Source organism: Bubalus bubalis, chromosome 16 (assembly GCF_019923935.1).
Source record: "Bubalus bubalis isolate 160015118507 breed Murrah chromosome 16, NDDB_SH_1, whole genome shotgun sequence".
Lineage (NCBI taxonomy): Eukaryota > Metazoa > Chordata > Mammalia > Artiodactyla > Bovidae > Bubalus > Bubalus bubalis.
This window is the reverse complement of record NC_059172.1, coordinates 24,358,173-24,381,581: the sequence shown is the minus strand read 5'-3', so window position 1 is coordinate 24,381,581 and position 23,409 is coordinate 24,358,173. Positions and strand designations below refer to the sequence as shown.

Sequence of the window (23,409 nt, the reverse complement as noted above, 5' to 3'; positions counted from 1 at the left end):
TTCTGTTGTTTTCCTCTATTTCTTTGCATTGATTGCTGAAGAAGGCTTTCTTATCTCTTCTTGCTATTCTTTGGAACTCTGCATTCAGATGTTTATATCTTTCCTTTTCTCCTTTGCTTTTTGCTTCTCTTCTTTTCACAGCTATTCGTAAGGCCTCCCCAGACAGCCATTTGGCTTTTTTGCATTTCTTTTCTATGGGAATGGTCTTGATCCCTGTCTCCTGTACAATGTCACGAACCTCATTCCATAGTTCATCAGGCACTCTACCTATCAGATCTAGGCCCTTAAATCTATTTCTCACTTCCACTGTATAATATGGCTCAGGAAACTCAAACAGGGCCTCTGTGTCAACCTAGAGGGGTGGGATGGGGAGGGAAATGGGAGAGAGGTTCAAAAGGGAGGAGATATATGTATACCTATGGCTGATTCATGTTGAGGTTTGATAGAAAACAACAAAATTCTGTATAGCAACTTTCCTTCAATAAAAAAATTAAAAAAAAAAAGAATGGCATATGAAAGTATGGTGATTGCCTTAAAGAAGCATAAATGTAAGTGGCTCAGAAACTTTTACAGAGAGCTTTATGAAGAGATGACTTTGTGTCTTTAAGTCATGAGAGAAATAATAGCAACATTAATTGAGTGCCTGCTGCTGCTGAGTCACTTCAGTCATGTCCGACTCTGTACGGCCCCAGAGACGGCAGCCCCCCAGGCTCCCCTGTCCCTGGGATTCTCCAGGCAAGAGTACTGGAGTGGGTTGCCATTTCCTTCTCCAATGCATGAAAGGGAAAAGTGAAAGTGAATTCGTTCAGTCGTGTCCGACCTTCAGCATCCCCATGGACTGCAGCCTACCAGGCTCCTCCGTCCATGGGATTTTCCAGGCAAGAGTACTGGAGTGGGGTGCCATTGCCTTCACCTAGTACAAAATATATACCCTACTGGACACTATGTATGTACTGTTCCAAATAGTACTACAATACACCAGCATAATCACACTTAACTGTGAAAACTGGGGCACAGAAAGTTTAAATGAACTAAGGTAAGACAACCAATAAATTGGTAAGTGAATATTAGAATTCCAGTCCAGCTTAACTACAAAATTTGTGTTCACAACATTAAACTAACCCCATCCCAGTACATTATAATGAGTGATCTCAAATCCATATATTGAAAGAGAGAGAGAGATAGATTTAGTAGCGAACCACAAGAAGCTGGAGCCAGGTGGGTTAAGTCATTAGGGCTCTGCCACCTAATGACTGTGTCATCTTAGAAGATGTGTTAGTATCCTGCTGCTGCTACAACAAGTTACCACCACTAATATAGGGGCTTAAAACAACATTTTAAAGAGAATTTTGTAGTTCTCAAGGCCCAGTGTGAGAAATGAGTCTCACAAGGCTGCAATCAAGGTAATGGCATGGATGGTTCTTTCTGGAGGCTCCAGGGGAATTTGTTCCTTGCCTCTTCCAGCCTCTGATGGCTGCTGCTATTCCTGGACTCATAGTCACATCCCTCCAAACTGCTTTCGTTGTCCCATCATGTCCTGTACAGTCTTGTCTGTTGTTTCTGTTTTATAAAGACACCTGTGATTACATAGGGCCCCTCAAGATAATCCAGGATAATCCCCTCAACACAAGATTCTAAATCTGATCATATCTACAAAGACCCTTTTAAAACATAAGATGATAGTCACAAGGCCCATGGACTAGACCTGGATATCTTTGGGGGGACATTATTCAGATTATCACAGGAGAGTTTTTTTTTTTTTTTCTTTTTTAAAATTGGGAAAATAAAACCTACCACTCTGCACTGTTATAAAAATTAAATGAATTAATATGTGTAAATCCTTATGTTAATTTGCTAGGGCTGTCATAACAAATACCATGGGCTGGGTGGCTTAAACAATAGAAACGTATTTTCTTACAGTCTGGAAGCTATAAGTCTGAGACCAAGGTATCTGCAAGGTTGTTGCTTCTGAGGCCCATCTCCTTGACTTGCAGATGGCTTCCTTTTCCCTGGGTAATCACATCATCTTTCCTCTGTGCTTGCACAGCCCTGGTGCCCTGTGTATAACTAAAGTTCCCCTTCTTATTAAAAAAGTGGTCAGATTGGGTTAAAGATCAGCCTGACAGCTTCATTTTAATGTAAGCACCCCTACAAGCATTATTTCCAAATACAGTCAAACTCTGAGCTTAGGGCTTCAATATATACATTTTTGGGTGAGATGATTCAATGTATAACATTTTAAGAACAATGAAAATAATATTTCAATAAATGTTGACTATACTTTTGATCTGTGCTTCTACCTTTCCAAACAAACGAATAGGATATCCTCCATTATCAAGGTGAGAAAAAGGACTACTGACTTAGTTCATGCAGTACAACAATTAGCTGGGACAATTAGTGGTCCACAGTAAGAATGTGTATTAACGTTCTAGGACTGCTGTAACAAATTACCACAAACTGATACCTTAAGAAACAAAAATTTATTCTCCTACAGGTCTGGAGGATAGAAGATTGAAATCAAGGTGTTGGCAGGGCCATGCTTCCTCAGAAGGCTCTAGAGAATTCTCCCTTGCTCCTTCCAGCTTCTTGTGGCTGCTGGCAACCTTTGACATTCCTTAGTTTGTAACTGCATCCCTCCAACTTCTGTCTCCATCATCAAATCTTCTTATAACAGCAGCTGTTATTGAATTTCAGGCCTACCCTGATCCAGCATGACCTCAGTTTAATACATTACCTCTGCAGCAATCCTGTTTCCAAATAAGGTCATTTTCTGAGGTTCTTGGTAGACATGAATTTTTGAGGGACACTAGTCAATCCAATAGAGTACTTAATAAATATTTATTTGCATGAATGAATGTATTAGCTCTGTTTTAACCAACCAAATGGGCTTATTGCTGCAAGCAGTCTAAAAAAAGTAAGTCAAGAAAGCAGATTGGCTGAGATTCAAGAGTGTGATGCTTGGTAGGAGAAATCTCTTCACATTTGACCTTGGTTAGTGGCAGTCAAGAATGAGCTCAAAATCCAGACTGAATTGAAGGGTCATGTCTTCTTGTCTCTCCACACATAAAAACAAGCAAAGGTTTAAGGGGTTTAGCTGGAATTAGAAAACTAATGGTCAGTTTGTATGTAGGCTTTAAACAGGACTTTCTGGTCATGAAAATTCATTAATTAAGGAAATTTATTTTAAACAAAAAAAGTACATATCAATTCTCTTGGCCCATGGCAATTAAATAAGGACACAGGGAAAGCTTCAAAACAACCATTTACTACACTTTGGGGAGAGCAACATTATTTTATTGACTTGAACCTTCTGTGTGTAATTACAGCGAAAAGTTGGAGAGGTACTTTACAATATAGATTTCTCAATATAGACTCTAAAAATATATCCTACATAGGTGTGTGCATGAATAGTAATTAGTCATTGCTTTCTCCATCTTATAAGCCAAAGTAGGATAGATACCATATATTAATAAAGCATTAGTCAATGCAGAATGGCTAAAAATAGGCTTAATCAAAGGTTGCAAATAGAATGGAGCTGAGTCCATATCTATCACGATTACTTCTCTCTCCATGTGTGTGTGGACTCCATGGAAGCTACAGTTAATATTCTGTAACAGAGTAAAATAATTATAATCTAGATAATTCTCCACCTAGAAAATAATCATTTACTATGCTTATTCTCTATGTAAAATTGCAGCTAAAGAGAATTTAAAAAAACTCTAGTCAAAACAAATATTAATGGGTACTAATATTTTACTGATCATCAGGGTCCTGGAAGGAATTTCCCTTTCTATTCATGCTTTGTCTTTTTTGCCACAAGCATTTTTTTCTATATGCAAATCAGAAACCAACGTCACAATCATCTCCATTGCCATAGCATCTGGTGTATTCCAGTAGCCAAATATGTCTGCTTCAAAAGAGGGAGTTAAATGCCCCTAAAGTGTGTGATTCCTCAATATAATCCACAATTATCAGAGGTAGAGAGCAATTTCTTCTGACATGAATAAATCATTAGCTTATACTGCACCTAAACTTCACAAATTAGCATCATCCCATAGTTTGGGGTACAGAAAGGAATCAGGCTTGACCTAAAAATAATATTCAGCTGGAGGATAAAGAGGAACAAGAATCATACTATCTCTTCTGTGCTGCTTCTATTGCTGAGGCTCAACTGCTAAAGGCAGACTGATCTTTCGGAAGCAGCAGGCAGATTGCTCTGAATTTGGGGAACTAGTTCCAAACACACACAGTCCTTTGGATATTACATTTAAGATAGTATCCTGTGAGGCTATACCAAGAGGCATTGCAAAGTTGGCCATTTCAGCTTAGTGATCTCTGATCCATTGATCAGAGAAGTTCGGCTGATAGGGAGGGATGGCTGGGGAGTGGAGGCAGAGGATGGAAAGCCTCCAGACCTGAACTAGGAGAGAGATGAGGATTAGATTCTCTCAGGAAAATAATATGGATTTAGAGTATACTAGTCCATCCCCTTGATTAAAGAAATGAAAATTTTCTATGGTAAAAATTTTTACAAAAATAATATCATATCATGTCTTTTTTGCATCCCAAACAAGTATCACTCCCTCAGAGAGACACAAATTACTAACATCAGGGCAAAAGTGCCCATAAAAAAATTCTCAAAAGATAAATTCATGCCTGCATTAAATGTGCAAGGGAATTTCTCTCTGTGCTTCCAGAAGTGTTAAATGTATTTGATTTCAGGTCAATTCCTTTTGAAAGTTGTTTAGCTACTTAATAAATTGTGTCAATTCTTATTAACTTCTCTCTGTCTCTGCCAGAATTTTAGGCTCTGACTCTTGGATTCTAGGGGATTCCCTGGTGGTTCAGATGGTAAAGAGTCTGACTGCAATGCAGGAGACCCAGGTTTAATCCCTGGGTTGGGAAAATCCCCTGGAGAAAAAATAGCAACCCACTCTAGTATTCTTGCCTGGAAACTCTCATGGATGGAGGAGCCTGGTGGGCTACAGTCCATAGGATCACAAAGAGTCAGACACAACTTTGCAACTTCACTTCACTTGGATTCTACTAGACAAATCTATCCAGTTTTTATATTGAAAGAAAGTGAAAGTGTTAGTCACTCAGTCGTGTTCGACTCTTGCGACCCCATAGACTGTAGCCCGCCAGGCTCCTCTGTCCGTGGAATTATCCACTCAAGAATATTGGAGTGGGTAGCCATTCCCTTCTCCAGGGGATCTTCCTGACCAGAGATCGAACCCACGTCTCCTGAGTTGCAGGCAGATTCTTTACCATCTGAGCCACCAGGGAAGCATTTTGTTATTATAAAAGAGTTTGCTTTTTCTAAAAATAAATGCTCAAATAGCTTTTGTTGCCACAATGAAGAACCATAGACTACTCTACCAAATCCTTCATCATCATTTTTCTTCTCATACTGAAAATGATTTGTACAAAAATGGGCAGCATTGGAAAGTTTTATACCAATAAGATGTTTGTGCAATCAGATAATGAAAAAATAATATCAGGGGAAAATGGGATTTATGTAAAGCTTATCTTCAAGCTGTTCCCTAAGAAAAATTTCTTAGACTCTGAAGCCATTCAGGGTTCACCATCTTGAACTCCCACATTATGATCTACTTTTTGGAACTGTGTTAAAAAGGCCAACTAATTTCATCAGCTCATTTGCCTTGTAGTATGATGTGTGACAATCAGATAATTTCTTTTGAATTCCCTAGCAAAATCTTTCTTAATTTCTGGTATTCTTTTCTTTTCATGAAAAGACTAATGATGGAGACTCTGAGAAATGGTTGGATATCTAGTTCTCCTTAATCACATCTTTTTCAAGTTTTCAGTCCAAAACACAGGTACTGTCATCCAAGCAATCTAGTTTATCTGTATGACATGGGCAATGGACACAGCCATTCAGAAAAATTAAAAAAAAAAAAAATCAGACCTTGTAAATAGCTGTTTTTCCAATTTTAAGGGTCATTTTGTCCTTTAGCTCATTTAAAGTTGTGCATTTTAAAGAAATTCAAATCTTACCAATTGTCTGTGTATTGGTTTAATGGCATCCACCCCCCAAAATTCATGTCAACCCAGAACTTCAACGTATAACCTTATTTGCAAATAGGGTCTTTGCAGACAGAATTAAATTGTGGTCATACTACGTAACTGTGGACCCCCATCTAATGACTAGTGTCTCTATAAGAAAACAGAACACAGAGAAACACAGAGAGGAGGTCATGTGACGATGGAAGAAGAGATTGGAATGATGAATCTAAAGCCAAGAAACATTTGAGGATTGGCTGTGGTCAGCAGAAATGAGGGAGAAGCAAAGAACACTCCTACCCTAGAGTCTTAAGCGAGATCATGGCTCTGCCAAAAGCTTCATTTTGGACAGCTAGCCTCCAGGACTGTGAGACAATGTATTTCTGATCTTTTAAGCCACCTAGTATGTGCTACTTAATAGCAACAGCCTTCAGAAAATGATCCAGCCTGTGATTTCATCTCTATTCTGTAGCCCTCTTTACTCAAGTCACTCTGGGAATCCAAAGCTGGAGCCAGTTTTATGGTTTCTCCAGTTAGGAAGAATCTGTTCCCGGCAATTCCAAAGCCTCCCTCCTTACCTTATTTCTTTCCCTTTATTGAATAATGCATCAAAGGCAGTGACCTCTAGTCTCCTGAGAGATCAAGTCCAGAGGGAATTCTGAAATAGAATCATAATATTATTTTATTATAAGGTTATCCCACAAATTATTATTCTCTTAATTAACCCCAAGCCAATAAAACAGAAATATCTGCTGAAATGTGATGATGCCCATCAATGCGTAATGACAGGTTCTTCCGCAGTTCAAAGAAACAAGAAGTAGGCAGTTTCTTTCCTTATTGGCAGTTCCCAAAGATACTGGCAGGGTGTTCATCATCACGACTTACAGCAGCCTCTCTTCAAGATGGTGTAGTTCCAGTGACTGACAGAATCTAATGACGGTTATTTTTTATCTCAGCACTGGTGGTCATCGCCAGACATAAAGGTTCCTAATGTTGATTTCATTCTGTGACTTTGTAGGTTCCCTGCCATGTACCTTTGGTGTATTTCACTTCCTTAAGCAGTGTTTAAGTCTTTAAATAACTGAACATCACAGTGTAACCACCTCTGTATCACATACAGAGGCTGTGGGATTTTTGACCACAAGGGTGATAGGAAATCACATTGATGCTCATGGAATCATCTGGAAAGCTTCTTTAAAAAAGAGATTTCTACATTGTACCCCAAGGAATTTGTAAAGGGTCTGAGGACTGGGTTATTTTTATGCAGTAGGACCATCCATAATACAGAGTTTGAGAGGCTTAGATCTAATGGCAGCCTAGAGTGTTCCATGAAACTAACTTGATGTAGGAAAGTGAGCATCAATTAGAGCTCACAGGTCCACTTCTCCAGTTAGCTTCTTATCCAGATTTATACATGTATTAAAAACCTGTATCACATAAAACAAAACTAACTATTGTCCAATTGTCCACAACCAATATACCAGTTAAATTCTATTAGTAATTCTGAGTAATGTCAGCCTTAAAGTGTCCTGAAAAAATGCATAAAACATGTATTCAAAGGAAGCTCTAAGTCTTTCACACACTTTTTTCCATACTAGAGCCTAAACTCTGTGTTCATTTCCTAGAGAGTAATTGATAAAATAAAAATGACTCCATGAAATACAGTCTATCTAAGAAACTCAAAAACAAATTTCTCTAGCTCTGCCATATTTTTAATTAAATCCAGAATGTTCACGGTGTTTCTAGTAAGGTGATTTACTTTCATTTCACATGAAGTGCAATAAACATATTTGCTCTGGAGAAAATAGCTTTCTCTATTTTCTGAGAAAACTCAGTACCTCATGAGAAAAAAATGGTACCTCACGTTCAGTCCAATTCAGCTCCCCCAAAAGAGGTCAAGTGAGGCTCTCCAAACAAATGTCAAAATTCCTGAAAAGTGAAAACTTCAGTTATAAGTATGATAAGATATAAGCAGTCTGTACATAGCATATTATAAAAATACAAATTTATTATGCTTTTTAATGCATCTTTCATTACAGAACTATTTACAGTGTCCTCTTCTTACAGATTTTCTTTGCATGAAAACTGGATTCTAAAATATGGGCTTTAAAGCAAGTAAAACTGAAGTTTCACGAAACAAAAGAAGAAAATTTACCTATTGTTACCAGAATGAAAAATTAGTTTTTATTGAATAGCTACTGCATATCAGTCATTTCACAAGAAGACTTGTGTTATTTTTATGTAGTGCAAATCATCCTTGCTGTAGATATTACTAACTCTACTTCTAGATGGGTAAATTGAGTCTCAAAGATGTTAGCAAATTAATTAGAGAAAGAGTTTGAAAAGTAACTATGGCTTCAATTCCCATGCTGCTTTCCTTATCCCACGTTGATTTTCTCTGTATTAATGCCAACATGGGCTTCTCTGGTGGCTCAGATAGTACAGAATCTGCAGGCAATGCAGGAGACCTGGATTTGATCCCTGAGTCAGGAAGATCCCCTGGAGAAGAGAATGACTGCCCACTCCAGTATTCTTACATAGAGAATTCCAAGAACAGAGGAGCTATGACTAACCTAGACAGTGCATTAGAGAGAGACATTACTTTGCTGACAAAGGTCTGTACAGTCAAAGCTATGGATTTTCCAGTAGTCATGTATGGATGTGAGAGCTGGACCATAAAGAAAGCTGAGAACAGAAGAACTGATGCTTTCCAATTGTGGTGTTGGAGAAGACTCTTGAGAGTCCCATGGATAGGTAGCAAGGAGATCAAACCAGTCAATCCTAAAGGAAATCAACCCTGAATATTCACTGGAAGGACTAATGCTGAAGCCGAAGCTCTGATACTTTGGCCACCTAATGTGAAGAGTTGACTCATTGGAAAAGAACCTGATGTTGGGAAAGATTGAGGGCAGGAGGAGAAGGCGGCAACAGAAGATGAGATGGTTGGATGGCATCACTGACTCAATGAACATGAGTTTGAACAAACTCCATGAGTTGGGGAAGAACGGGAAAGTCTGGCATGCTGCAGTCCATGGGGTCGCAAAGAGTTAGACATGACTTAGCAACTGAACAACAACAACAACAATGCCAACATATATTATTAGAATTTTGAACTTAAATCTTCTGTAAGAACTTCATGAAGTCTGTCTTAGTCAGTTTGAGCTGCTATATCAAAATACCAGACTAGGTTGCTTAAACAATACACATCTACTTCCCACAGTTCTGGAGGCTGGGAAGCCAAAGACTAAGGTGCTGGCAGGTTCTGTTCTTGGTGAGGATGCTCTCCCTGGCTTGCAGACAGCAGCCTTATCCTAACCCATTGCAGTATTACAACAGTTTGTTATAAGTTTCAAAACTTTTTCTTGACATTATCTCCCCCAGATAGATTCTACTTAAGTTAAAGCACTTTCTACCTACTTAATTGATATATTTTGATCATTCACAATACAAATATTATTCCTTTAGCTCAAATCTCTTTTAATAATTTTCAATGCTCTGGTCACTGCTTATCTTTCTAAAAAACTTCAAAACAATACCAATCCTCCTTTTTGTTTACTACTGTGCTTTCTTTTTCCTTCCAACTAAAGTTGCTTTGATTTGTTATTTCTTATTTGAAGACTGTTTCTCTGAATCCACATACCAACCCCATTCCTTCACCTAAGGGATGGTTTGTACTTTTCCTTTTTTTATTTTTACCCCAAATATGACTTTTCAAGGCCTTTGATTTGTTCCCTTTGCTTCTTCCCTGACTGAAGTAAGCTTCATCCTTTGGAAGCAATGGTCTTTGATCTTGACTGGATCAGTTCCCCCAAATCATCTAATGAGATGTTGGATTTTAGATGAAAATAAAAAGAATAAAAAGCCAATGACTTAGAGGGAAAGTGAGAGAATGAAAAAAAAAAAAGGTTGCTTTATCCCTAGTACAGTCATTAATTAATATTTATTCAGTACCCTCTGGGTCATGAGATGAAACTAGATAAAGTAAAACTTTGATGATCAGCCAATGGAATAATTAGAAATCTACTAAATTCACCTTTAGAATCACAGACAGTTAGAAATAAGGGATGACTAGAAATAATCTGCTGCCCTCTTACCATAAAATGACCAGAGAAGCTAAATGACTGGCCTAGGATCACAGTTAGTTAATGCCAGAATTACCACATGAGCTTAAATGTCTTCCAACAGCACTGTGGTCTGGGAGAATTCAAAGAATTTTTACAAAAAGATCAGGCAGTCAGAGCAAATTTTGAGGTTACAAATGTAAGCTCAAAGATTTGTAAAATAGGAAGACTAGGGAAGAAACACTGTCATCCCCCATTTTATATTTACTGTTTTAAGCACAGATTCTGTTGTATACTTACAGATTTTAAGTACAAACCCCTGCTTCACTTACTAGCTGAATTGCTTGTGACCTTGGGTAGATTACTTGCCTACGTCTCAATATCCTTAATATAAAATAGATTTGATAACAACAATGGCCAAAAAACTTATTGGAGTAATGATTAAGATATTACATATATTGGTTAGGGACTGCATTTGGTTGCATGTATACAAAACTCAATTATAAAAGTTTAACCAAATAAAAGAGATCTTTTCCATAAATTAAAAGTCTAGAGATATTCCAGGGCTAGTACAGAGAGTCCAGAATGCCCCAGGATCCTTCTATCTTCTTGTTCCATCATCCCTTATAAGGGGCTTACACCCTCGTAGCTGCCTGATGGAAGCCAGAGGGCTTCTCCCCAGCAGGCTCACATGTACATGGCAGGCAGGATAACAGAAAGAGGAAGCAACAAAGGAATGGCAGAGGTTTCCAAGAATCCATAGTAAACGTCTGAGTCTAAAACTGTTGCGAAGTTCAGATCACATGACTGGTCCCAGTCTCAAGAGAAGATAAGAAATGTAGCTTTTAAACTGGGCACATTATTTAGGATTCTGTTAACACAGAAAAATAGAATCGGAAAAACAATTTACCATGTCTGCCCCAATAATTAAAAGTGCATGAATGAGCATATACTAGCTGTGAAAGTGCTGCACTCAATATGCAGCAAATTTGGAAAACTCAGCAGTGGCCGCAGGACTGGAAAAGGTCTGTTCTCATTCCAATCCCAAAGAAAGGCAATGCCAAAGAATGCTCAAACTACCACACAATTTCACTCATCTCACACGCCAGTAAAGTAATGCTCAAAATTCTGCAAGCCAGGCTTCAGCAATATGTGAACCGTGAACTTCCTGATGTTCAAGCTGGTTTTAGAAAAGGCAGAGGAACCAGAGATCAAATTGCCAACATCCGCTGGATCATAGAAAAAGCAAGAGAGTTCCAGAAAAACATCTATTTCTGCTTTATTGACTATGCCAAAGCCTTTGACTGTGTGGATCACAATAAACTGTGGAAAATTCTGAAAGAGTTGGGAATACCAGACCACCTGATCTGCCTCTTGAGAAATGTGTATGCAGGTCAGGAAGCAATGGTTAGAACTGTACATGGAACAACAGACTGGTTCCAAATAGGAAAAGGAGTATGTCAAGGCTGTATATTGTCACCCTGTTTGTTTAACTTATATGCAGAGTACATCATGAGAAACGCTGGACTGGAAGAAGCACAAGCTGGAATCAAGATTGTGGGGAGAAATAACAATAACCTCAGATATGCAGATGAAACCACCCTTATGGCAGAAAGTGAAGAGGAACTAAAAAGCCTCTTGATGAAAGTGAAAGTGGAGAGTGAAAAAGTTGGCTTAAAGCTCAACATTCAGTAAACGAAGATCATGGCATCCGGTCCCACCACTTCATGGGAAATAGATGGGGAAACAGTGGAAACAGTGTCAGACTTTATTTTTCTGGGCTCCAAAATCACTACAGATGGTGACTGCAGCCATGAAATTAAAAGACGCTTACTCCTTGGAAGGAAAGTTATGACCAACCTAGATAGCATATTCAAAAGCAGAGACATTACCTTGCCAACAAAGGTTCGTCTAGTCAAGGCTATGGTTTTTCCTGTGGTCATGTATAGATGTGAGAGTTGGACTGTGAAGAAGGCTGAGCGCCGAAGAATTGATGCTTTTGAACTGTGGTGTTAGAGAAGACTCTTGAGAGTCCCTTGGACTGCAAGGAGATCCAACCAGTCCATTCTGAAGGAGATCAGCCCTGGGATTTCTTTGGAAGGAATGATGTTGAAGCTGAAACTCCAGTACTTTGGCCACCTCATGCAAAGAGTTGATTCACTGGAAAAGACTCTGATACTGGGAGGGATTGGGGGCAGGAGGAGAAGGGGAGGACAGAGGATAAGATGGCTGGATGGCATCACTGACTCGATGGACGTGAGTCTGAATGAACTCCGGGAGTTGGTGATGGACAGGGAGGCCTGGCATGCTGCGATTCATGGGGTCACAAAGAGTCGGACACGACTGAACGACTGATCTGATCTGATATATTATTAGTATTCTTCTTATTAAAAAAGGAACTGAGGTTCCAGGGGGGGAAAAAAGAGTGTCTACCATCTCCCAGCACTGTGATGAAGAGATCTGCTTATGTCATTTTAGTCATTAATCACCACAATCCTATGAGGTCAATTTTGTTTGGCATGCCCATAATATTTGAACATAAAGAACATTATGACTTAAAGTGAAATATCTTTCCCAAGGTCTGACAGCTAGGGAATAACGGAGCTGAGATTCAAATGCAAGCTCATCTGACTCTGACAATCCATGCTCTACCCATTCTGTCCCTCTGTGACACCATGGATATTGCAGTATTTCTTAAGTGGTCTTTTTGGGGTTTGACTCAGCAGTATTGGTCATCTTCAGTCTGGGCCATTTTAAACTGTGAAATGTGAGTCTAAGTTATTGGAAAGGTACTTTTGGGCAATGTGAGACAGAAAGCACAGGCAACAGATTCAAAGCAACATTCCTAACAGACATCTGACTCATTTGGAGCCTGCTCCACAGCACGCGCAGCCCCCGCACACTCAGTACCTTAGAACTGAACAATGCACTCCCACACCTCATTCCTGAGAGGATGTGTGGGGCTCTGATTGCCAATAGGAGATCAATAGCCCTGAATATACTGTGCAATGAATCACGTGGTGGACTTACTGCCACATCTGTTATGCAGAACTCTGAGTGCTTCTGAGTTTCTGGATGACCTTTACAAGGTAGAATTTCTCACTTCCTTCCAAGGCAAGATGAGTACTTGGCTGTACATCTTTAATCTCCCCTGAAACTCCTTCAGAAGAGTTTCAACATTAAACAGGTGGGAACTGTGCTCCAACATTTTATGATAATTTACTCCTGACTATCATTATATAAAAAGGCTTCAGACTAAGTTAAATCAGTACCCTCACCATCACCATTTGCAAAGCACCTGCATAATAGGAAAACTGACACATGATTTGAAGGGCTTAATAATATAGAAAAGTGTGAGAATACTCTCCAGTAGTCTACAGATGTAGGTAAATATAAAACTGACCAGTTTGAGGAGACTGGGGCAGAAGGGATTGAAGGGACAATGCAGATCAGATGTTGGGAAGACTGTTTATAGGCTTCTTGCTTTGGACCTGGTGGAGAAGATGAAGTGGATGATTATTTTAGGAGACCTTTCAGTAACATGGGCACTGATATGCCCTATAGCTTCCATGCTCTGAGGTTGGTACTTTTATGTTGGAATAATGGAAGCCTCAAAATAGCTGAGGTAACAAGAAGGATTTATTATATCTATTATTTATTCAAAAATGATTTACTCAGGCCTCTGATACAAAAACAGTATTTTATAGTGTTGGGAAAAGAGTGGTGAACCAAATTGATGAGGTATTTGTTAGGAAGATCCCCTAGAGAAGGGAACAGCTACCCACTCCAGTATTCTGGCCTAAAGAATTCCATGGACTGTATAGTCTATGGTGTCACAAAGAGTTGGACACTACTGAGCGACTTTCACTTCACTTCATTTGTTGTCATGTGATGAATTCTAGTAGGGGAAATGGATAATACATAATATAAAAGTCAAACATCCATTTGTGGTGCTAAGTGATTTGGAGAAAATAAAGCAGAGTGACTTTGGATAAAGAGCATAACAACTGAAACTCTGAAGAGAAGGCTTCTACTAGGAGATGACATTCATTCAAGTTGAGACCAAAATGACAAGAGAAGTCAGCTATGTTACAACATGGAAAGGAGTATCCATGAACTCTAGATTAGAAGTGTAGAACCCAGAAGCAGAAGCTGAAAAATCATCAGAGACTGAAAAGCCTTTTAAAGCCAAACTGACTGTTCTCTTAAGGGCCAAACTATCCTGTCGCTGCTTCTGTCTACGTTCGTCCTAAATTCTACTCTCCATAAACATGCTTCATGAGGACTGCTTGACAAAGGTTAATTCAAATAATTTCACAAATTCAAATTCCAAGAATAATCCTTTTGGGGTTCGATCCCTGTTTGGGGAACTAAGATCCTACATGCTGTGGGGCAACTAAAACCCGTGTGGCATGAGAGAAGTGCGTTCCAACTAGAGGAAGCCCGTATGCTGCAACAAAGACCCAGCACAGTCATAAAGAAGAAGAAAAAAAGAAACAGAAGAAGAATCCTTTTGGGCCAGATGATTGTCCTTGATTCAATCTGTGGACACTTGGGGAAGTTTTTTTTTTTTTGTTTGTTTTTTTTTTTTTTTTTTTGAGAAATAGGGTGATGACAAGAGGACAAAGTTGATTCTCTAAAATGGAGATGTGGAGTTTAATAAAGTGGATTTGTTGAGAACATTGTATTCTTTAGATCTCCAATGGTTCATCTAATTATTCACTCATTCACTTACTTCCCTGGTGGCTCAGATGGTAAAGAATCTGTCTCCAATGCTGGAGACTCTGGTTTGATTCCTGGGTTGGAAAGATCCCCTAGAGAAGGGAATGGCAGCCCACTCTAGTATTCTTGCATAAAGAACTCCATGGGCAGAGGAGTCTAGTGAGCTATAGCCCAAGGGGTCATGGAGAGTTGGACTAGACTGAGCAACTAACACACACACTCACCCACATTAATAATTGATTAAAGAGTCAAATATATACCTACTGTTCCCTATCTGGATATGGAGAATGGGATGAGGAACAGTAGGTGATTAGGAGACAAATATGGAAGTATAGGGTTTGATAGGAAAGAAAAGTCATATAGAGGAATCTATATAATATGGAGATTAAAATATCATAACAGATTCATAAATAGAGCACTAAAGTGTTTTAGTGCAAAGAGAAAGATACATGCTTTTTTCTCTATAAATTATATATTTGGTCCCATTTCTCAGAGTGATGATAAAATTAAGGTTCTAAGCCATTGGCAGGACTGTGAGCCTACCACAGCCTTTGCATGACGTCCTGCAAAGTTAACTTCCATCAGAAACATGAGCATAGCAGGTAAAGTGAAGGGTTCTATCAGGAAAAAGTGTTGGAAGGCCAGAAGGTTAATTGCTGTGTCAAGAATAAATGTGTGTGAATGCCTCAGGGCTTGTGATTAAACCAGACTTTTCAAAGAGTCAATAGGGTAGGTTCTTCAGAAAGACTATTTTCTTTGCCAGGACACCACTGTGCTCGAAAGCATGGAGCTGAGGTTTTCTTAGAGGGTTAAACTGGTATAGCACTTTACACTCCCCCAATCACATTTCATAATCAAAATTTGAATCTAAAAATTAGCAGTCACATTAGGAGTTTTAGAATTAAAGCTTTGTTGCTCTGGAGCATGGACGTGAAGTTTTTGGACCTCATTAGTAGGAGAAAATATATCTAAGCTGATGTTTAAGACTCTATATGATGAAGTGGCTCTGATCATGAACTCCTTATTGCCAAATTCAGACTGAAATTGAAGAAAGTAAGGAAAACCACTAGACCATTCAGGTATGACCTAAATCAAATCCCTTACTATTATACAGTGGAAGTGAGAAATAGATTTAAGGGCCTAGATCTTATAGATAGACTGCCTGATGAACTATGGAATGAGGTTCATGACATTGTACAGGAGACAGGGATCAAGACCATCCCCATGGAAAAGAAATGCAAAAAAAGCAAAATGGCTGTCTGGGGAGGCCTTACAAATAGCTGTGAAAAGAAGAGAAGCAAAAAGCAAAGGAGAAAAGGAAAGATATAAGCATCTGACTGCAGAGTTCCAAAGAATAGCAAGAAGAGATAAGAAAGCCTTCCTCAGCGATCAATACAAAGAAATCGAGGAAAACAACAGAATGGGAAAGATTAGAGATCTCTTCAAGAAAATTAGAGATACCAAGGGAACATTTCATGCAAAGATGGGCTCGGTAAAGGACAGATATAGTATGGACCTAAGAGAAGCAGAAGATATCAAGAAGAGGTGGCAAGAATACACAGAAGAACTGTACAAAAAAGATCTTCATGACCCAGATAATCACGATGGTGTGATCACTGACCTAGAGCCAGACATCCTGGAATGTGAAGTCAAGTGGGCCTTAGAAAGCATCACTATGAACAAAGCTAGTGGAGGTGATGGAATTCCAGTTGAGCTCTTTCAAATCCTGAAAGATGATGCTGTGAAAGTGCTGCACTCAATATGGCAGCAAATTTGGAAACTCAGCAGTGGCCACAGGACTGGAAAAGGTCAGTTTTCATTCCAATCCCAAAGAAAGGCAATGCCAAAGAATGCTCAAACTACCACACAATTGCACTCATCTCACATGCTAGTAAAGTAATGCTCAAAATTCTCCAAGCTAGGCTTCAGCAATACGTGAACTGTGAACTTCCTAATCTTCAAGCTGGTTTTTTTTTTTTTTTTTTAATTTTATTTTATTTTATTATTTATTTATTTATTTAAATTTTATTTTATTTTTAAACCTGAAACACTGTATTAGTTTTGCCAAACATCAAAATGAATCCGCCACAGGTATACATGTGCTCCCCATCCTGAACCCTCCTCCCTCCTCCCTCCCCACACCATCCCTCTGGGTCGTCCCAGTGCACCAGCCCCAAGCATCCAGTATTGTGCATTGAACCTGGACTGGCAACTCGTTTCATACATGATATTACACATGTTTCAATGCCATTCTCCCAAATCTTCCCACCCTCTCCCTCTCCAACAGAGTCCATAAGACTGTTCTGTACATCAGTATCTCTTTTGCTGTCTCGTACACAGGGTTATTGTTACCATCTTTCTAAATTCCATATATATGCGTTAGTATACTGTATTGGTGTTTTTCTTTCTGGCTTACTTCACTCTGTATAATAGGCTCCAGTTTCATCCACCTCATTAGAACTGATTCAAATGTATTCTTTTTAATGGCTGAATAATACTCCATTGTGTATATGTACCACAGCTTTCTTATCCATTCATCTGCTGATGGACATCTAGGTTGCTTCCATGTCCTGGCTATTATAAACAGTGCTGCGATGAACATTGGGGTACACGTGTCTCTTTCCCTTCTGGTTTCCTCAGTGTGTATGCCCAGCAGTGGGATTGCTGGATCATAAGGCAGGTCTATTTTCAGTTTTTTAAGGAATCTCCACAATGTTCTCCATAGTGGCTGTACTAGTTTGCATTCCCACCAACAGTGTAAGAGGGTTCCTTTTTCTCCGCACCCTCTCCAGCATTTATTGCTTGTAAACTTTTGGATTGCAGCCATTCTGACTGGTGTGAAATGGTATCTCATAGTGGTTTTGATTTGCATTTCTCTGATAATGAGTGATGTTGAGCATCTTTTCATGTGTTTGTTAGCCATCTGTATGTCTTCTTTGGAGAAATGTCTATTTAGTTCTTTGGCCCATTTTTTTATTGGGTCATTTATTTTTCTGGAGTTGAGCTGTAGGAGTTGCTTGTATATTTTTCAGATTAGTTGTTTGTCAGTTGCTTCATTTGCTATTATTTTCTCCCATTCTGAAGGCTGCCTTTTCACCTTGCTAATAGTTTCCTTTGATGTGCAGAAGCTTTTAAGTTTAATTAGGTCCCATTTGTTTATTTTTGCTTTTATTTCCAATATTCTGGGAGGTGGGTCATAGAGGATCCTGCTGTGATGTATGTCAGAGAGTGTTTTGCCTATGTTCTCCTCTAGGAGTTTTATAGTTTCTGGTCTTACGTTGAGATCTTTAATCCATTTTGAGTTTATTTTTGTGTATGGTGTTAGAAAGTGTTCTAGTTTCATTCTTTTACAAGTGGTTGACCAGTTTTCCCAGCACCACTTGTTAAAGAGATTGTCTTTAATCCATTGTATATTCTTGCCTCCTTTGTCAAAGATAAGGTGTCCATATGTGCGTGGATTTGTCTCTGGGCTTTCTATTTTGTTCCATTGATCAATATTTCTGTCTTTGTGCCAGTACCATACTGTCTTGATAACCGTGGCTTTGTAGTAGAGCCTGAAGTCAGGTAGGTTGATTCCTATAGTTCCATTCTTCTTTCTCAAGATAGCTTTGGCTATTCGAGGTTTTTTGTATCCATACAAATTGGGAAATTATTTGTTCTAGCTCTGTGAAGAATACCGTTGGTAGCTTGAAAGGGATTGCATTGAATCTATAGATTGCTTTGGGTAGTATACTCATTTTCACTATATTGATTCTTCCAATCCATGAACATGGTATATTTCTCCATCTATTAGTGTCCTCTTTGATTTCTTTCACCAGTGTTTTATAGTTTTCTATATATAGGTCTTTAGTTTCTTTAGGTAGATATATTCCTAAGTATTTTATTCTTTCCGTTGCAATGGTGAATGGAATTGTTTCCTTAATTTCTCTTTCTGTTTTCTCATTATTAGTGTATAGGAATGCAAGGGATTTCTGTGTGTTGATTTTATATCCTGCAACTTTACTATAGTCATTGATTAGTTCTAGTAATTTTCTGGTGGAGTCTTTAGGGTTTTCTATGTAGAGGATCATGTCATCTGCAAACAGTGAGAGTTTTACTTCTTCTTTTCCAATTTGGATTCCTTTTATTTATTTTTATGCTCAGATTGCTGTGGCCAAAACTTCCAAAACTATGTTGAATAGTAATGGTGAAAGTGGGCACCCTTGTCTTGTTCCTGACTTTAGAGGAAATGCTTTCAATTTTTCACCATTGAGGATAATGTTTGCTGTGGGTTTGTCATATTTTAATTTTATTTTTTAACTTTACAATATTGTATTGGTTTTGCCATATATCAACATGAATCTGCCACAGGTATACACGTGTTCCCCATCCTGAACATTCCTCCCTCCTCCCTCCCTGTACCATCCCTCTGGGTCATCCCAGGGAACATCCGCTGGATCATGGAAAAAGCAAGAGAGTTCCAGAAAAACATCTATTTCTGCTTTATTGACTATGCCAAAGCCTTTGACTATGTGCATCACAATAAACTGTGGAAAATTCTGAAAGAGATGGGAATACCAGACCACCTGATCTGCCTCTTGAGAAATCTGTATGCAGGTCAAGAAGCAATAGTTAGAACTGGACATGGAACAACAGACTGGTTCCAAATAGGAAAAGGAGTATGTCAAGGCTGTATATTGTCACCCTGCTTATTTAACTTCTATGCAGAGTACATCATGAGAAACGCTGGACTGGAAGAAACACAAGCTGGAATCAAGATTGCCGGGTGAAATAACAATAACCTCAGATATGCAGATGACACCACCCTTATGGCATAAAGCAAAGAAGAACTAAAGAGCCTCTTGATGAAAGTGAAAGTGGAGAGTGAAAAAGTTGGCTTAAAGCTCAACATTCAGAAAACTAAGATCATGGCATCCGGTCCCATCACTTCATGGGAAATTCATGGGGAAACAGTGTCAGACTTTATTTTGGGGGGCTCCAAAATCACTGCAGATGGTGACTGCAGGCATGAAATTAAAAGACGCTTACTTCTTGGAAGGAAAGTTATGACCAACGTAGATAGCATATTCAAAAGCAGAGACATCACTTTGCCAACAAAGGTCTGTCTAGTCAAGGCTATGGTTTTCCCAGTGGTCATATATGGATGTGAAAGTTGGACTGTGAAGAAAGCTGAGCGCCAAAGAATTGACGCTTTTGAACTGTGGTGTTAGAGAAGACTCTTGAGAGTCCCTTGGACTGCATGGAGATCCAACCAGTCCATTCTCAAGGAGATCAGCCCTGGGATTTCTTTGGAAGGAATGATGCTAAAGCTGAAACTCCAGTACTTTGTCCACCTCATGTGAAGAGTTGACTCATTGGAAAAGACTCTGATGCTGGGAGGGATTGGGGGGAGGAGGAGAAGGGGATGACAGAGTGTGAGATGCCTGGATGGCATGACTGACTCAATGGACATGAATCTGAGTGAACTCCGGGAGTTGGTAATGGATAGGGAGGCCTGGCGTGCTGTGATTCATGGGGTCACAAACAGTCGGACACGACTGAGCGACTGAACTGAACTGACTGAATATGATGAATTGTCAGTCACTCTATAGACATGTAACAGGATGTGAAATGTAAATTTTTTTTCTATTCTTTTCGACTTCTACAGACGCCTCAACATCTGAAGGCAATACTATAGGCAGGAGGGTACATAAATCAGTTTATGTTAAAAGATGTTATATTTTCTCTTTAGTCTTTAGTTCATCAAGCACCTTGGAGTTGAAGGTTGAAGGTGTAGATGGAGACTACTTGGAACAGTTTTTCTACCGTGCTGGGTGTAAATGTCTCAACCACTAATCATCACCCTCAATGTAGGAAGAGTATTTCTCCTAACCTAAAGCTAAATAAGAATAGTTTTAAGAAATCATTCAAGAGTTTGGCTATGGCTCGAGTGGCCTGTAGTAGTAGAGCAAAGAGAAGACAGAAGACAGCAAGGAGAGAGTTGTAAGTGACCGTACAGAAGAGATTTCATTTTCAAGCTGCATCTGCTTTTGAAAAGACTCCTATAAAGAAGAAGTCCCAAAGACCTCAAAAAGGGCCCAATAAGAAAAGCCCCAGCTAAACTAAACACAGACATCAATAAAATCAGGCTATGCCTTCTTAAAACTCTTTGCCCCAACCCACCGGGAATCCCCCAATAGTAGCAGATAAAAGGGGAAAACAATAAAGAAAGAAAGAAGGCAGGATCAACCAAATTGCCCTTCCCTTTGGTGGATAAACACAAGCTGGGGGAATTGAGTAACTTAAAACTGAGTAAGAGTGTTTGTTAGACGAAGCTTGACAGTTTTACTATCTGAGAATGACCAGAAGAGTTATGAGCTATGCCATAGATTTCATTCAGGAAAGTTGTATGCTATGATTATATCCACAGATTCTTTTATACTCCAACCTTCAAGTGGTAGAGTTTGATACCCCTGCTTTTAGATGTGAGCTATACTTTAGTGACTCCCTTTTAAAAATAGAATATGGTGGAAGTAATGGTGTATGACTAGGTCATAAAGAATAGGGCAGATTTTCCTTGCTTTCTCTCCTAGATCATTCATTTAGAAGAAGCCAGCTGTCATGCCATGAGGACACTTGCTGCTGCTGCTAAGTCGCTTCAGTTGTGTCCGACTCTGTGCGACCCCATAGATGGCAGCCCACCAGGCTCCACCGTCCCTGGGATTCTCCAGGCAAGAACACTGGAGTGGGTTGCCATTTCCTTCTCCAACGCATGAAAGTGAAAAGTGAAAGTGAAGTCGCTCAGTCGTGTCCAACTCTTCGTGACCCCATGAACTGCAGCCTACCAGGCTCCTCTGTCCATGGGATTTTCCAGGCAAGAGTACTGGAGTGGGGTGCCATTGCCTTCTCCAAATGCAGCCCTTATCTGGGCTTTTTGCAATTTTCATATGGAAGCCAAAGACCTTGGAGCTAAGTCAGGGCTGGCTTTGTGCACAGTTTCACTTCTGGGGCAACAAAGAGGCTGCAGGATCCTCCATGAGTTTTGTGTGTATATGTGCGCTTGTGTGTTAGCTGCTCAGTTGTGTCTGACTCTTTGAGTTCTCATGGACTATAGCCTGCCAGGCTCCTCTGTCCATGGGATTCTCCAGGCAAGATAGTGCAGTGGGTTGCCATGCCCTCCTCCAGGGGATCTTCCCGACCAGAAATCAAACCTGGGTCTCCTGCATTGCAGTCAGATTCTTTACTGACTGAGCTACCAGGGAAGACCCTCATGAGTCTCTAACCCAAGATTTTATCCCTAATAAAATGAACTGATCCTGGAAGGAAGGCAGAGGTGATAAAGAAAGCCTTATTACCCATTAGCACGATTTTACAGATTCATGTGTATCAGGTTTGTCAACACTGGTAATATTGACATTTTGGACTAAATACCTCTTTTCAGGGGGCCGTCTTGGGCACTGTAGGACATTTAGCAACATGCCTGGCATCCATCCACTAGATGCCAATAGGAACCCCATTCCCTCCTATGACAACTAAAAATATCTCCAGTTACCACCAAAGGTGCCCTAGGGGCAATATTTCTCCCAGCTGAAAAGCAGTGATTTTCCCCAGTAGAAAACCCAGTTCAAACTGATTATGGTGTGAACAAAGCTTATGGGTTCCCTTGATGAGAAAGTTTAGATGTAGAACCTGCCTCAAGAACAGCTGGATCCAGGGTCTCAAATGACATCACTTAGACTGTCTCCTTTTTCCTGAATCCTTTAGTATTACCTTCATTTTCATGCAGGGCCTTCCTGTAAGATTATTATCAAAATTTTAAATTTCATCATTCACTTCTGAGATCAATAAAAAAATAATTTTTCTCTATTTTTAAGTAGTTCAAGTGTGACCTCATTGTTTTTAATCAAGTCCTAGGCTCATCCCTAAGCCAACCATTGTGATAGTTACATGATATATACTGGAGTCTGGGTTATGAGCCCACCCCTAAATTGGCATGGGGCCAGCCTTACCCAATCTCATGTTTTGAATAAACAGATGGGATGTTTCCCCTCAAGCAAAGCTGGACTTAGTACAACCAGAAGACTTGGGTGGAGGGCGAATGCTGGATGCACAAACTAAGGCTGACTCTACAGGTTTTGTTTTCCCCAGGATGCTTTTGGCTTGCATCCCTTTCACAGTGAAACCAAAAAAATAGGCAAATCTGGCCTCCCAAATTTCACCCTGACCCCAGGCCCCCTCAACAAGAAGTATTAGTCACAAGGCCTTGGAGAATCAATAACACTGAGGAATTGAGACAGTACATAATTCATCCCCTTGGAAGCTTTTCAAAAATATTACCTCGCTGTTGCAGAGGAGGATTTCTTTGCCTACTAGAAATTAGGAGAAAAAAAGAAGAAGAAGAAGACAAAAGACAGAGGAAAAATCTGAGCCGCCTGACAATTACCCTCACCGTGCATCACTCACACTGCAGTCACACCCACAGCCCTGTGCCGGCACTCCAGCAACCACAGGCAGCAGGCTCCCAGCACCCACACACACCCTCTCACACACCCACCACCTCAGGGCCGGCCCACCAGGCTGACAATCACACTGGCATCACACTGGCAGCTCTCGGCACAACCAA

The 23,409-nt window shown here is 39.7% G+C and overlaps 1 long non-coding RNA gene across 7 annotated transcripts in view; it reads right to left on the bottom strand.

Moving 5' to 3' along the window:
* Positions 1 to 822: 822 nt before the first annotated feature.
* The window catches only part of LOC112579592, a 207,892-nt gene continuing 185,305 nt past the window's right edge, over positions 823 to 23,409 (bottom strand). For 2 of the 7 annotated variants that reach the window (XR_006640087.1, XR_006545282.2), the window contains exons 2-4: positions 7,863 to 7,953; positions 6,603 to 6,682; positions 823 to 1,560 (exon numbers count right to left, since the gene is read on the bottom strand). This is a non-coding gene — a long non-coding RNA (uncharacterized LOC112579592). Of the gene's footprint in view, positions 1,561 to 1,833; positions 3,095 to 6,602; positions 6,683 to 7,862; positions 7,954 to 13,488; positions 13,765 to 23,409 lie in introns of those variants that run through there. The other 5 variants (XR_006545280.2, XR_006545281.2, XR_006640085.1 and 2 more) reach the window with 4 other exon arrangements.